The sequence below is a fragment of the Schistocerca cancellata genome, chromosome 5 (assembly GCF_023864275.1).
Source record: "Schistocerca cancellata isolate TAMUIC-IGC-003103 chromosome 5, iqSchCanc2.1, whole genome shotgun sequence".
NCBI classification, from domain to species: domain Eukaryota; kingdom Metazoa; phylum Arthropoda; class Insecta; order Orthoptera; family Acrididae; genus Schistocerca; species Schistocerca cancellata.
This window is the reverse complement of record NC_064630.1, coordinates 540,121,327-540,137,229: the sequence shown is the minus strand read 5'-3', so window position 1 is coordinate 540,137,229 and position 15,903 is coordinate 540,121,327.

Here is a 15,903-nt window from a genome sequence, read left to right as displayed (position 1 = left end):
ACTCATTTCTTCTATTCCAATTATTTATTCAGGTCGATGGTGGACCTGATCTGAGGTTATATGATGTCTCATGCAATGTGGGACAGTTCCGCAAAACTATTCCACAACAAAATGCACTATTGTCAATAAAAATACGTTTCTCCTGTACTTATTCGTCCAAACAACGTTACTTCACACTTTGCAATTTCCCTATGCCGTCTTGTACCTTCCTTATTGCGTCAACACACTCAGCGCCACCAGGCATCATAGAGTCTTGCGGTAGGCAGTGGCCAGAACGTCTTCGCTCATCAGTGCGTGTTAGAGGATTTGTTCCTGAAAGCACTTCCGTAGAACACGTGATTTAGGACGTTTCCCGTGCTGTGCTTTCCGTGCCGCAGCGATCAGGGGGTATGCGGAAGGAGGAGAATCGATAGGGTGTGAGGAGGCCGGGCTAGATTAATGCGAGTCAGGTGCGGCCCTGACGGATGCTCCTCCACGGCGGGCCGCTCCGCCCTGTTCTGCGCACGGGACGCGGCGGCGGCCTCACCCCGTGCAGGTAATTGATCGAACGGCGGGCAAGAACCGCCCTGACTAATGAACCCGACCGCGGACGCGGCGTAGAGGCGCTACACAACCCGAAACGTGTCCGATGTAACAAGCAGCGATTTATCTGAGCGGAAGTGTAATATTTCATAAACACTATCTTCGACACTGAACTAGGAGATGGTTGGCAAAAGCGTGTGCGTGTGATCGTTACGAATTAACCTGCTCGCTACATTCAAATAAACATGGTGAGACACGGGAGACGGAGAGTTTTTAAACAGAGAACAGACTACCCAGTCAGTTTTATAATCAGCAGAAGTATGGTACAGGTTGGAGCAGAAAAAATGCGAATATGCTCCTGTTTATTTAATACACCCTGACTGAATACTGAGGTATCATTTGTCCCATTCTACCATCCTCAGCACCTTTAAAACTTGACACATAAATTTTGGCGTGCGAACACATTCGCGCCTTTTTAAGGTGCAATTCACTTCTCACTCCAACGAGCTATCCTCACCCTAATTCGCCCGCACCCACTAGTACATAGCTGTAAATCGCTCATACCCAACCATTCCAACTTGCTCATTCTTGTCATTCAGCCCATCTCATTGTCACTATCTCTCTGTACCTATCACTGTCTCCTATCACATAGCCACACTCTACTTCATTCTGTCCTACTGCTACTGTCTCGTCTGGCTGTCACTGCCTCCATTTTACTCTCTCTTACTTCTTATATCTCATTCCTTCCTTCCTACTGATGCTGACCCTTCTTAAGACTATTTCTCTCTTCCACATCGTCACTGTCGTACGCTATGTCTCTCATTAAAACTGTTTCTCATTCACTGCCACTTACACTTTCTCTTCATTTCTTCCTCCTCCCCCTCCCCCTCCTCCCATGTTACTGTTTTCTTCACTCTCTTCCTCGCTATATTCTGTCACTCTCTACCAAGTTCCACTGCCACTGTGTTCATATCTTTGTATCACACTGCCACAATCTCCTTCGTTCTTTCAATAACACAGCCACTGTCTACTATAAAATTTTTGAAATTTTTGAAAACATAGTCAGCGATCTTAAAATTTGTTAAAATTAAAATTTAAAACAGTCTTGATTGCAATTTTTTTTATTGGAGTGAGTGATCGGTTTCGACTCTTTCATAGAGCCATCTTCAGACTCCAGAGCGGTGGATGGACACTGCCAGACGAGTTCCGTCGACTCTCGACGCGTAGTTACACAAGCGTCGAAACCGGTCACTCACTCCAATAAAAAATTGCGATCAAGACTGTTTTAAATTTTAATTTTAACTGTCTACTATCTTCCAGTATTGATTACTTTTACGTCTCTTTGCTACTGCTCCTGTCTTCTTCTCTCTTAGCATAAAAAAGCGCGAATGTGTTCGCATGTCAAAATTATTAAACGTGGTGAGGAAGGCAGAATGAGACAGCTGGTTTCCCAGCTTTCTGTTGCCGTCCTTTGAGTAAACACCAACGTCACAGCATTGTACGTGCTGCGACAGGAGCATTTTTCACTGGTTCGTTTCTTTTACCTATTGCAGCAATTAATTTAAGTCATATGAAAAGAAATGCACTGATCAGCAAAATTTAAATAGATTTTTTATGTGAAAATCAAATGAAACTAATTATACACATAAGATAGGATTTTATATGCAAAAAAAGATGCTTGTGTATCATTACTACAACATGGGGTTCCCACATGATAAAAGAGACACTTTACAGCATGAGCATGTCTCTTTGTGTTATGTAGATTTATAAATTACGTTTTCACCTAACACTGGATTTTAGATGAGTATTATACCAGTCGATGTAGAGTAATTGTGAATCTCTGCATCTCGGGAACGGATAAAGATATGAAGAAAATTTTCAAAGTTGTTCTAGATCATTGTTTTAGGAATACATCTCAAAAATTACGGCCGTTTGCTGTGCATACACGTCCCGGAATCTGCTGCTGGGTTTCGATATGCAAAAAAAATATTTCGGTTGCTTCTCGATAAAGGAAAACATTATTGAAAACGGACTGATGGCGCTTCTGCAAAAATGCCGAGAGAATACGCCATTAAAATCTGAGAAATTTTCAGCGATTATTTATTATTTACATTTCTCCTCAAACCGGATTTTACATTTGGAAGTAGGGTAATGTTGAGCCTTTGTATCTTGGAAACGGATTAACATATAAAGAACATTACTAAGGTTATTAGAGATCGGGATATGGAATTTAACGTAAGAATTGCAGCCATTTGATGTGCACGGCTGTCTTGGAATCCCTGGATGGGTGTTTTCCCGCTAGTGAAGGCAAAAATACAGCAAAAAAAAAAAAAAAAAAAAGCACTTCTGTGGGGTCTTCAGAAGAAACGCTAATGAGGTAACTATCCCTCCGTAACTCGTCTCAAGCTCACAGTGAACTACATCAAACGCAAATGTATAATATTTATACTTTGGCCTTGTACTGTTGGATAGTGGCACTAAGACGATCTTTCTATTAGCTATAAAGTGGTCCACAGCCCAAGGGCCATTGAAAACACTTGACCCTACCTTTTTATCACTAATAGAACCCTAGACACGTAACGTGTATCAACAGGGCATGTGGCCTGTAATTGAAGAAGTGTCATGATGATCTTTCCATTGGCAAAAGATTCCGGAAAAGTCCCCCATTCGGATCTCCGGGAGGGGACTGCCAAGGGGGAGGTTACCATGAGAAAAAGATTGAATAATCTACGAAAGGATATTTCTGTTGCAAAAGGAGACAATGTACACCTCTGGGCCTCTTGATGGTGGGAGAGTTGAGGCTGGGGTGATTTATTTGAAAATGAGTAAAGTATTCAAGTCATCGATAGCTGAGGCAATGAAGTTGACACTGATGAAAACATATTGACAGCATGTTACACTTTGTATAGGTGCTTCAGTCTGGTAGACAGCTGATACCTACAGCTGTTGAACTCCTTTAGTAATAGCTAGCTCAACAACTGCGAAAAGTACTCATTTGATAAAGTGAAAATAACAGTAAATGTGATTTGAGACTTTCTCGGCGTATTCCATTCGTGAAATCTTCTCGGGTGATCAGCCGAGTAAAGGCGTCGTCTTCTCGCAACGTTTCGAAGGGTTTCGTACCCATCATCTTGATGGGTACGAAACCCATCGAAACGTTGCGAGAAGACGACGCCTTTACTCGGCTGATCACCCGAGAAGATTTCACGAATGAAAATAACAGCATTATATAAACTTGAGTTGAGTGAAGTTATTTTGTCTACTAACATAAGAGAGCTAGACAGAAAATGCTGGGGAAGCACAGTAAATCGGCAAACTGAAAAGCGCGCAATGTTCGTGGTGGGGTTAATTGCTTTTGCCAGAACAACGGTTCAGCTGGCTTACAGAATGATTAAGAATTAAATTTCCCCATAGAACTGTACGCAGAGTTTTACATAGATTCTCTCCTTATGCGTTTCTTGTTTTAGTATTATTATTAACTGATAACTGTATTCAATTTGGTACTATTGCACATTGTGGGAAGTACCCACACACTGGGGCAAGTGACATCAGTGATTCCTAAGGCGTACTGTGGAGGGTCGGTATAGCTTTGTGAATCACCCTGTAGTTGCTTCTTGTGACGTAGTGGGTTTGATTGAGTGGGGATTCACCTGCTCGCTAAGCTGTTTGCAGATCTGTAAGGGAGGGATAACGTTAGACGAGTCGGGGCGTGGAATGTCAGAAGCTTGAACGTGGTAGGGAAACGAGAAAATCTGAAAAGGGAAATGCAAAGGCTCAATCTAGATATAGTAGGGGTCAGTGAAGTGAAGTGGAAGGAAGACAAGGTTTTCTGGTCAGATGAGTATCGGGTAATATCAACAGCAGCAGAAAATGGTATAACAAGTATAGGATTCGTTATGAATAGCAAGGTAGGGCAGAGGGTGTGTTACTGTGAACAGTTCAGTGACTGGGTTGTTCTAATCAGAATCGACAGCAGAACAACACCGACAACGATAGTTCAGGTATACATGCCGACGTCGCAAGATGAAGATGAACAGATAGAGAAAGTGTATGAGGATATTGAAATGGTAATGCAGTATGTAAAGGGGGACGAAAATCTAATAGTCATGGGCGACTGGAATGCAGTTATAGGGGAAGGAGTAGAAGAAAAGGTTACAGGAGAATATGGGCTTGGGACAAGGAATGAAAGAGGAGTAAGACTAATTGAGTTCTGTAACAAGTTTCAGGTAGTAATAGCGAATACCCTGTTCAAGAATCACAAGAGGAGGAGGTATCCTTGGAAAAGGCCGGGATATACGGGAAGATTTCAATTAGATTACATCATGGTCAGACAGAGATTCCGAAATCAGATTTCTGGATTGTAAGGCGTACCCAGGAGCAGATATAGACTCATATGAGTAGGCTGAAGTTCAAGACATTAGTCAGGAAGAATCAATACGCAAAGAAGTGGGGTACGGAAGTACTAAGGAATGACGAGATACGTTTGAAGTTCTCTAACGCTATGGATACAGCAATAAGGATGAGCGCAGTAGGCAGTACAGTTGAAGAGGAACGGACATCTCTAAAAAGGGCCATCTCAGAAGTTGGGACGGAAAACATAGGTACAAAGAAGGTAGCTGCGAAGAAACCATGGGTAACAGAAGAAATACTGCGGTTGATTGATGAAAGGAGGAAGTACAAACATGTTCCGGGAAAATCACGAATACAGAAATACAAGTCGCGGAGGAATGAAATGAATAGGAAGTGCAGGGAAGCTAAGACTATATGGCCGCAGGAAAAATGTGAAGACATCGAAAAAGATATGATTGTCGGAAGGACAGATTCAGCATACAGGAAAGTCAAAACAACCTTTGGTGACATTAAAAGCAACGGTGGTAACATTAAGAGTGCAACGGGAATTCCACTGTTAAATGCAGAGGAGACAGCAGATAGGTGGAAAGGATACATTCAAAGCGACTATGATGGTGAAAATTGTCTGATGTGATAGAAGAAGAAACATGAGTCGATTTAGAAGAGATAGGGGATCCAGTATTAGAATCGGAATTTAAAAGAGCTTTGGAGGACTTACGGTCAAATAAGGCAGAAGGGATAGATAATATTCTATCAGAATTTCTAAAATCATTGGGGGAAGTGGCAACAAAACGTGTGTAGAATATATGAGTCTGGCGATATACCATCTTCCTTTCGGAAAAGCATCATCCACACAATTCCGAAGACGGCAAGAGCTGACAAGTGCGGGAATTATCGCACAATCAGCTTAACAGCTCATGCATCGAAGCTGCTTACAAGAATAATATACAGAAGAATGGAAAAGAAAATTGAGAATGCGCTAGGTGACGATCAGTTTGGCTTTAGGAAAAGTAAAGGGACGAGAGAGGCAATTCTGACGTTACGGCTAATAATGGAAGCAAGGCTAAAGAAAAATCAAGACACTTTCATAGGATTTGTCGACCTGGAAAAAGCGTTCGACAATATAAAATGGTGCAAGCTGTTCGAGATTCTGAAAAAAGTAGGGGTAAGCTATAGGGAGAGACGGGTCATATACAATATGTACAACAACCAAGAGGGAATAATAAGAGTGGACGATCAAGAACGAAGTGCTCGTATTAAGAAGGGTGTAAGACAAGGCTGTAGCCTTTCGCCCCTACTCTTCAATCTGTACATCGAGGAAGCAATGATGGAAATAAAACAAAGGTTCAGGAGTGGAATTAAAATACAAGGTGAAATAATATCAATGATACGATTCGCTGATGGCATTGCTATCCTGAGTGAAAGTGAAGAAGAATTAAATGATCTGCTGAACGGAATGAATAGTCTAATGAGTACACAGTATGGTTTGAGAGTAAATCGGAGAAAGACGAAGGTAATGAGAAGTAGTAGAAATGAGAACAGCGAGAAACTTAACATCAGGATTGATGGTCACGAAGTCAATGAAATGAAGGAATTCTGCTACCTAGGCAGTAAAATAACCAATGACGGACGGAGCAAGGAGGACATCAAAAGCAGACTCGCTATGGCAAAAAAGTCATTTCTGGCCAATAGAAGTCTACTAATATCAAATACCGGTCTTAATTTGAGGAAGATATTTCTGAGGATGTACGTCTGGAGTACAGCATTGTATGGTAGTGAAACATGGACTGTGGGAAAACCGGAACAGAAGAGAATCGAAGCATTTGAGATGTGGTGCTATAGACGAATGTTGAAAATTAGGTGGACTGATAAGGTAAGGAATGAGGAGGTTCTACGCAGAATCGGAGAAGAAAGGAATATGCGGAAAACACTGATAAGAAGAAGTGACAGGATGATAAGACATCTGCTAAGACATGAGGGAATGACTTCCATGGTACTAGAGGGAGCTGTAGAGGGCAAAAACTGTAGAGGAAGACAGAGATTGGAATACGTCAAGCAAATAATTGAGGACGTAGGTTGCAAGTGCTACTCTGAGATGAAGAGGTTAGCACAGGAAAAGAATCCGTGGCGGGCCGCATCAAAACCAGTCAGTAGACTGATGACCAAAAAAAAAAAAAAAGAACCCTAGACAGGGGCGCCGGAAAATACCGTTTTCGTGCGGCGCTTTGGGACATATTAGGTATGCAAGCTGTCTCATGCATACCATTAACGTATGTTTGACATCAAATGAAAGCCTATTACCTGCCATTTAATATAGGCCAGACTTTTTTGCGAAAAATAGTGTAGTCGAGATGAAGTTGATGGTTTAGAATGCGGCATTGAAGTCTCTTCTCCCATCAAACGAGCCATTGTCTCTATAGGAAAAGCAACTATTTCTTGAATGACTGCATTCTTCAACTTTTCCAAATTTCTCAATTTGTGCTTACAGACACGGCTCTTGAAGTACAGACACGGAGAAGAGTAACACACTGGTAAGTTTGGACATCCGACAGGCCAAGGAACATTGCCAAAAGGTGGCGCACTCGGTCCAGGAAACATGCGTCGAAGAAATGCCACTGAAGCCTTCGTGGTGTATGATGTAGGATCACCAAACTAGAACAAAACCTCTTTTAAAAAGGATTCTCCGTCTTCTCAATTCTGGTTTCAACAACTTTTCAAGCATATAAATGTATCGAGGTAAATTAACAGTGACAGTTGCCCCATTTTCTTCTGAAAAACGCTGTCCGACAATGCCAAAAGAGCCAAGAGCACACCAGACCGTATCTCTCTCAGAGTGTAAAGGATGGTGATAAATAAGGTGTGGATTCTCAGAAGCCCTGTAAAGCAGTTTTGTTTATTAGCGGTCCCGTTTCCATAAACGAGCTTCATTGCTCCTCAATAAAATCATTTGCATTCTGCAAGCAAAGCCGGTCGGTGTGTCTGAGCGGTTCTAGGCGCTTCAGTCTGGAACCGCGCGATCGCTACGGTCCCAGGTTCGAAACCTATCTCAGGCATGGATGTGTGTGATGTCCTTAGGTTGGTTAGGTTTAAGTTGTTCTAAGTTTCAGGGGCCTGATGACCTCAGATGTTAAGTTCCATAGTGCTCAGAGCCATTTTTGCTGCAAGCAAAACTTTTGCGTACACCAAAATCAGTTTCTAGGGATGCAAATTTGATGTACTCAAAGTTCGTCTAATCCATCCACGATTGGCTGCTATCTCAATAGCATGACATCTAGGTGACCGTACTAGGTTTCTAACTGTTGTTCCCCTTACTCTTGCAACATTCTCTGGCGTCGTCACACTGTGTCTCGGACCCGCACGCTTCTTATCCGCCTCGTTCGCAGTTGATCTGATGGTTACCATACAATAGGGGCTATGTTACATCTCCGAAGAACTACCTGTTACCAAGATTTAAACGTACACGAAACATTCACGACATAGCTGTAATAGAGTCATCACTTCTAACGACGCTGTCATCGATGAACAAACAATGTTGCAAGTCCATCAGCTCCACTTTAACTGAAATTGCAACTTGTATAGCGAAGAACTACTCCCATCACGATCTTCGCCTACCAACGCGCTCTCGTTGCTGCTCGACTGAAAATGTCGGTATTCCACGTGTCACCCTGTATTAGCATATGTATTTAAACACTACTCTTTGCCTATCGTGCATAACTATTTATTTTCTACGATCTACATATCAAAAGCAAGTCTATACTGCGTAAAAGCCATCTGCTGTTGTCACTATTCGCTATGTATTGACACGCGAGTCGATAGACACGTGCATGTCTGAAAGAACTTATAATAACTCTTCCGTCTGTTTGAGTGGCTTTATCTTTCATTCAGAGCTGGAAATGCATGTGTCAAGCAAGTCAAATAAACTCTAAGATTATCCAGCCAGTGGTATTCCTTTGGGCTGACAATCCGCTGTTTGGAACATGACCGAATCAGTATCCATTTCCTCTTCAGACGTCAGAGTCTGCATGTTGTTTATCCCATTGGTATTTCAGCTATTAAATAATATTAAGGTCATTACTAAGAATACAAGTGTATTTTTCGGCTTTTTGTAAACATATGGTCATGTAAAGTAACATGGTGTATTAAAGTGCACGTGTATGTAAGAAATGAGACATTGTATTCATTTTGTGCACAGGCTTATTCGGTATTCACACACTTCCTGATTATTACTAAATGCTTTTCCACTACTCAAGTCCTCCCATGCGCTCACTAGAGAACTTTACTTTCGACAAATTTACGTTCATTTTCGTTGTATTTCAGGACGAAAGAGAAAAACTGCCTTCACACTAGTTTCCAAAATTAAAGACACCAACTACTACTTCCCCGCCCTGTGTCTAATTTGTGATATGATCATACAAACTGATAACAAATGTTATTACGACCGTGCTCTGCATGGAAGATGGCATTCCGATCAACAGACAACAACGCCAGCAATGACGTCATGGCACTTGTCAAGCGGGATAGTGCTTGCAGGGTAGTCCCACATCCATAATCGCTGAGTACCCAGTCGCAGACGGTGCAGTCTGGCACAGAGAAGACGTTTACTGACTCTCAACTGTGGAGGGCTATTGGAAGAATGGAATCAGAAGAGTCGCAGGCTGATGTGGCCCAATAGCTTAATGTGAATCGTTATGTTGTTTCTCGGATGAGACCAGAACAGCGCCGACCACGTATAACATATATAAAGTGAACCGTTATTTGGCTGTAAGGATTGTCGCAGTGGGTATTGTCGTGAGCCGCGGGAACGAACGCTGTTTTCGATTACTACGTTACTTGTGACCTCGTAGCTAGAAGTGTTCGTGCGTCGTATCGTATGCAGAGTTCATTCAAAACAAACGCTCTCACTGGATTAATCACACGACTAAATTACGCACCTGGCTTCAGTAGGGCAAGTGAATACTACTCTGTTCATTTTTCTTTAAGGTTCAAAGTTTACCGATCATGTCGAATCTGCTAACATCGTTCGTGATGCCACCTTAACTGGCTTACTCAGTAAATACGAGCACTGTTACTAAAACACTAGATTAATGAATGAGAATTTCACTCCGCAGCGGACTGTGCGCTGATATGAAACTTCCTGGCTGATTAAAACTGTGTGCCGGACCGAGACTCGAACTCGGGACCCGAGTTCTAGTCTCAGTCCGCCACACAGTTTTAATCTGCCAGGAAGATTCAATGGGTTCATGTTGCGCATATTTTGCGTTTTAAATCTCCCCTTTTGTACTTTTATTTAATATACGAACAATGTTTTTTTCTTCTTAACCCACGGACCTCTCATTGAAATGTATGTAAAATATTTACGTGTTTCTTTGTGAAACAAAAGATTTCTTGACTCTCCGATCTGTGTGGTCATATTGTCTTATCCATATGACCACTGACCTGATACCTGCAGCTTCGACTACTGTCCTGAAGATTAGGAATACATGTATCGGTGTCTAGGGTATCACTGTTTTCATCTCTTCACCAATGAGTTCTGATGCGTTCTTCTCCTAACAAAAAGGAAAAAATTTAAAAAAAATGAAGAAAAAGACGTAAAAGCGGGAAAGTCACACCCACAGGCACAAGTGACGTATGTACTAAGTATGACTGTGTCATCTAATCATGAATTGCGCAGTAGATGATCCATGTCCCTTATAGGTATGCTATTACAACACATTTATCACTTAATGATCACACCAAAGAATCACTTGAGAAGTAAAGTTAGGAAAAGTATCATCTTTTGAACTAATAAACATAAATTTACGCACACGCACACACGTGTACATATTTACAGTTACAAAGAAAGTAGAGTAGTTGAGCGTCAAAACACCACAGTTATGAAGTCTTTACTTCTATAGTACGTGCTATCCTGAGGAAGTCATAGAAACCACTGTATTATCCTGTTCGTTATCTAGAAACACACGTGCTGACCAGATAACATGACTCCAATTAATGCGTGGTCATACCCTACTACATCAGTGGTAAAACATGTACACTTGAACTTCAAATGCTGTAGGAGTATGTTCCAGTACGGCCTGCGTATAATACTTGTACTAAAGTTGAAAAGTCCTTATTCTTAGTTATCTGTATTCATATACAGTACGAACAACAGTGAAAGAGACATCCTCTATTTTTGTTAGATACCACTTGTTTCTCTTAACCTGTCTCTCATTTTGACAAAGACATTAATCTTTGCTTTGATATGTCTTCAGACATAAGGTATTAGATTAGATCTACGTTGACTGCATTACGTACAGCACATTGTATGAACCAAAACAAGTTCATTGCTCTCAGTTCTAGGTACATAGACATTTCATTTAAGAAACACTGTAGACATAAGCAATTCTTACTTAGGTATGCGGAATAACTGCTCTAAATCAACTTATTCATTCTCAGTAATTAAGGGCAGTCTGAAAAAAAAACTGGAAATTTGTGGTAAGGTCTAGTGGGACCTGTGGTATCACCGCCAGACACCACACTTGCTAGTTGGTAGCCTTTAAATCGGCCGCGGTCCGTTAGTATACGTCGGACCAGCGGGTCGCCACTATCAGTGATTGCAGACCGAGCGCCGCCACACGGCAGGTCTAGAGAGACTTCCTAGCACTCGCCCCAGTTGTACAACCGACTTTGCTAGCGATGGTTCACTGACAAAATACGCTCTCTGTTGCCGAGACGATAGTTAGCCTTCAGCTACGTCATTTGCTACGACCTAGCAAGGCGCCATTACCAGTTACTATTGATACTGTAAAACATGTACCGTCAAGAGTGACGCTCATCATTAATGGGTTAAAGTTAAGTATTCCACCAGCTACGTCCGTTTTTCTAAATTCTAATTTCCTTGACCTGTTCCAGACCTCACGCCAGCCTGCGTGAGCAAAAACGCGTGCCATTCGGCTTCCTCTAGTAAACCGGTGTTGGCTCTCCTGCCAACCCACAACAGGACCAAATTGCTGAGGTCATCGGTCCCCAAGATTAAGCACTCCTTAGTCTAACTTAAACTAAATTACGCTAAGGATAACACACACGCCCATGCCCGAGGGAGGAATCCAACCTCCGACGGGGGGAGCCGCGCGGACCGTGACTAGGTTCCCTAGACTGTAAATATTCAGCTTGAAGAAAAACAATTTCTCAGCCAAAATTGCACTTGTAAAAGCTTTTAAAATTATGCTGTCACAGTGTAAATGCATTCAGATTGTGTAAAACGGTGTGAAGTGAGATACCAACTGGCCATCAAAATGGAAACAGACAGATAGACACTAATGGAGAAAAGTCGCCCATACTGTCGCAAGCCAGCACCCACGTTTATCCTAGAAACAGTGGTGTCACTTCCAGAAAACCATCTGAAGACGAAGCTGAAAAGGTTCCAAAACGGGTTCTTTCAATAATAATTAAGTATTCAACAAAGTGACTGATTGCAGTTTCATGTATTTACGTCGTAAAACCTTTATTTACGATGACCGGTCTCGATAAATAGAACTTCCTTCAGCTGATCTGAGAAAAGGTTAATACACGTGGCTAATTTGAGCTATAAATGTACTCCATATTTGATTTCAAATGGCTCTGAGCACTATGGGACTCAACTTCTGAGGTCATTAGTCTCCTAGAACTAGTTAAACCTAACTAACCTAAGGACATCACATACATCCAAGCACGAGGCAGGATTCGAACCTGCGACCGTAGCAGTCGCGCGGTTCCGGGCTGAGCGCCTAGAACCGCTAGACCACCGCGGCCGGCATATTTGATTTAGCTAGACATTTGATATATGATGCATTACTAATTCAAAATTAAAACCAGTATATACAGTATGTTTGAAGTTAAAACCAGCATTTAGTAAACGTTTCTCCAAGTGAATCTGTGCCACATTACAGACCACAGGGTACATCGCTTACGCAAGACCGCAAGAGCACCATTACAACACAGCGGTACGTTGACGATACTCTAAGCCCCGTTTTGTCGTCCTTCAGTGGTCTTTCTCGAGTTTAAATCATCCAATTTTCTTGAAACTGTAATCGTTTCTTTGTCTTTACATGTACATCCCATCTATCGATTTCCTTTTTATTCGGATAACTATTTGGTGGTGCGTCGTTTCTTTGTCTTTGAGTGTATGAATATTTAGAATAGAGAGAGTAGCTAAATCTCCCAGTATAGTGCAAATGAGGAAAAATGTGCTCAGTGAATCCAGAGAGATTAATCTTTGTATAGCCTTTTTTCAGAGATGGTTGCGGAACTCGGCTGTTCGATACAGAATCTCAAATCAAATACCTTTCAGCCGTCTAGTTTCCAAACTTATTTTACTTTGCTGTCTCTATATTTCTGCTTGCTAAGGCGATCACACCAACAGTCGGCAGATGATGGTTGAAGTTATCTATTTAGCAAGCAGAAATCTAAGAAACCTGTATTCGAATCTTGGCTCCTGTTTTGACCAGAACCGAGCTGGAATCTTCGTACACGTCAGTCAGGGGCCTGAAGATGGCGCAGTAAATCGCCGAAAGTGGTAGCCAAATAAAATAAGTTTTGAAACTAGACAGATAGAAGGTGTTTGATTTGACATCCAAAGAGATAAGGTTCGGAGTGAAGGGTGAATATATTCCAGTGTAAACTTTGTGTGATGTATTCATAGTACAGACAGGTACAGGTCTCGTGGCAGCATTGAATTCCTCAAAGGGAAAAGGTATCTATTAATTGTACTAATAAAGAAACGATTCGGAGGCTGTACGTTGTAAAGCGCTGAAAGGTTCGTAATGTCATTTCCTGGGGAAAGAATTGCGGTCCCTAAAATAGGACCCAGATCCCAAACAGGCCACTAGAAGGACACAACACTCGAGGACATATGGAATATATCCTCGTTTCGACTGTCCACCACAGTCACTTGATGCCGAAAACACAGAAATGGAGACTTCAGAAGAAGAACAGAGGTGTATAATGCGTTTAGTGACAGATTTTCCGATGCGGGTAACGGAATGGCACAAGTGTACGGAGAACCCAAAACGTCCGTTTCAGTGGTCAGGACGTGGCACAAGTGTTTCAGGGAATGAGGGATATCTTTGGCTGAAGGCATTTTCCAGCAGAGTTACCCTCATTATTCAAGACTGGTGAGTAACGGCAGCAGCCATTATCGTAGAGCCTCGGAGGTGTTCATACCATTATTAAGTACAGATCGAAGTTTCAATAAGTGTACCCCTAAAGATTGCCTCAGTCCTCAGGCTGCACAAAAAGCACGTCGAACGGGACTGTCTCTTGCTGCGCGGTGCCAAGCATCTACCATCGATCGGGCCGAGAGTCGAAATGGGACCCTATTGGTCTTCTCCCGCTTAGCGACTGATGTAGACAGGCGCTGTCAGCCAGACACTGGGGACTACCTAGCGACACTACCCACCAGCTATGTAACTGCGAAATACGGCTTCGTCGCCAGCACTGACTCATTGGTCAGCTGGTTGTGATCTTAGTGTTGCTGAATTTCCTCACTGGTGAGACATTCTCCGTAGCTCAGTGTTCATCGTTTCTGGCTGAGCGGGATGACAGGTTCTTCTCCGGTACTGCCGGGATTTTTCCTTGTTGGGAGGACTGGAATAGGGTACACTCAGCCTCTGATACCAACTAAGAGTCTACTAGAATGAGAAATAGGGACTCCAAGGTCGATAAACGGGAAATGCGACATCTTTCGGGAAAAAAAGTGTACTGACTTCAAGCCCCTCCGCACCGTATCCAAATGATTCCATTGGCAAAGGATGACGCGACGGTCGGCCAGTCCCAGTTCAGTCGCGTGAGCCTCAATGCGGGGCTTTGTTTTTGCCTCACTGGTGACCTCGCCCACTTTGAGTGATGAGGTTCGAACGGTGACTCTGATAAGCCTATATCTAGAATGAGATTTTCACTCTGCAGCGGAGTGTGCGCTGATATGAAACTCCCTGCCAGATTAAAACTGTGTGTCAGACCGTGACTCGAACTCGGGACCGTTACCTTTCGGGGGCAAGTGCTCTGCCATCTAAGCTACCCAAGCACGACTCACGCCCCGTCCTCACAGCTTTACTTCTGCCAGCACCTCGTCTCCTACATTCCAAACTTTACAGAAACTATCCTGCGAAAATTGCAGAACTAGCACTCCTGAAAGAAAGGCGTGAGATGTGCTTGGGTAGCTGAGATGGTAGAGCACCTGCCCGTGAAATGCAAAGGTCCCGAGTTCGAGTCTCGGTCCGGCACACAGTTTTAATCTGCCAGGAAGTTTCATACCAGCGCACACTCCGGTGCAGAGTGAAAATTTCATTCTGGAAACATCCCCCAGGCTTTGGCTGAGCCATGTATCCGCAATATCCTTTCTTTCAGGAGTGCTAGTTCTGCAAGGTTCGCGGGAGAGCTTCTGTAATGTTTGGAATGTAGGAGACGAGGTGCTCGCAGAGGTAAAGCTGTGAGGACAGGGCGTGAGTGCTTGGGTAGCTCAGATGGTAGAACACTTGCCCGCGAAAGGCAAAGGTCTCGACTTCGAGTCTCGGTCTTGTATACAGTTTTAATCTGCCAGGAAGTGTCAAGCCTATAACTGTTTCCCCAGCAACTAATACGGCCGAGAAAACCCCATGTTGCCAACTGCGTTGCAGTTGAGAGATCGTATTTTTACGACGATGTACACACAACCCAGTCACTGGCTTCTGTAACTGCAGGTTATTACCGTTCACTTTCATTCGCCCCATGTACGTGGATCTACTTGCTACGCGAGAATGACTGTACTAGATGATTGGCTCACCGCAGATGCACTTTATTTTTAGCTGCAGCGTCGCCGTGTGACACACACACTTCTGTTGGTCGGGTCATAATAGCGAAAGGTTACGTTCATTAAAAAAGTTGAAGGCTCATTTGTCTACAACATATTCTGCGCATTCGCATTTCAACAATTTTCTCGCCCCGTCACAGTTATCTATTAGATTCTCTCCCTCTTCTATCCGGCCGGTGTGACCGAGCGGTTCTAAGTGCTTCCGTCTTGAGCCGCGAGACCGCTACGGT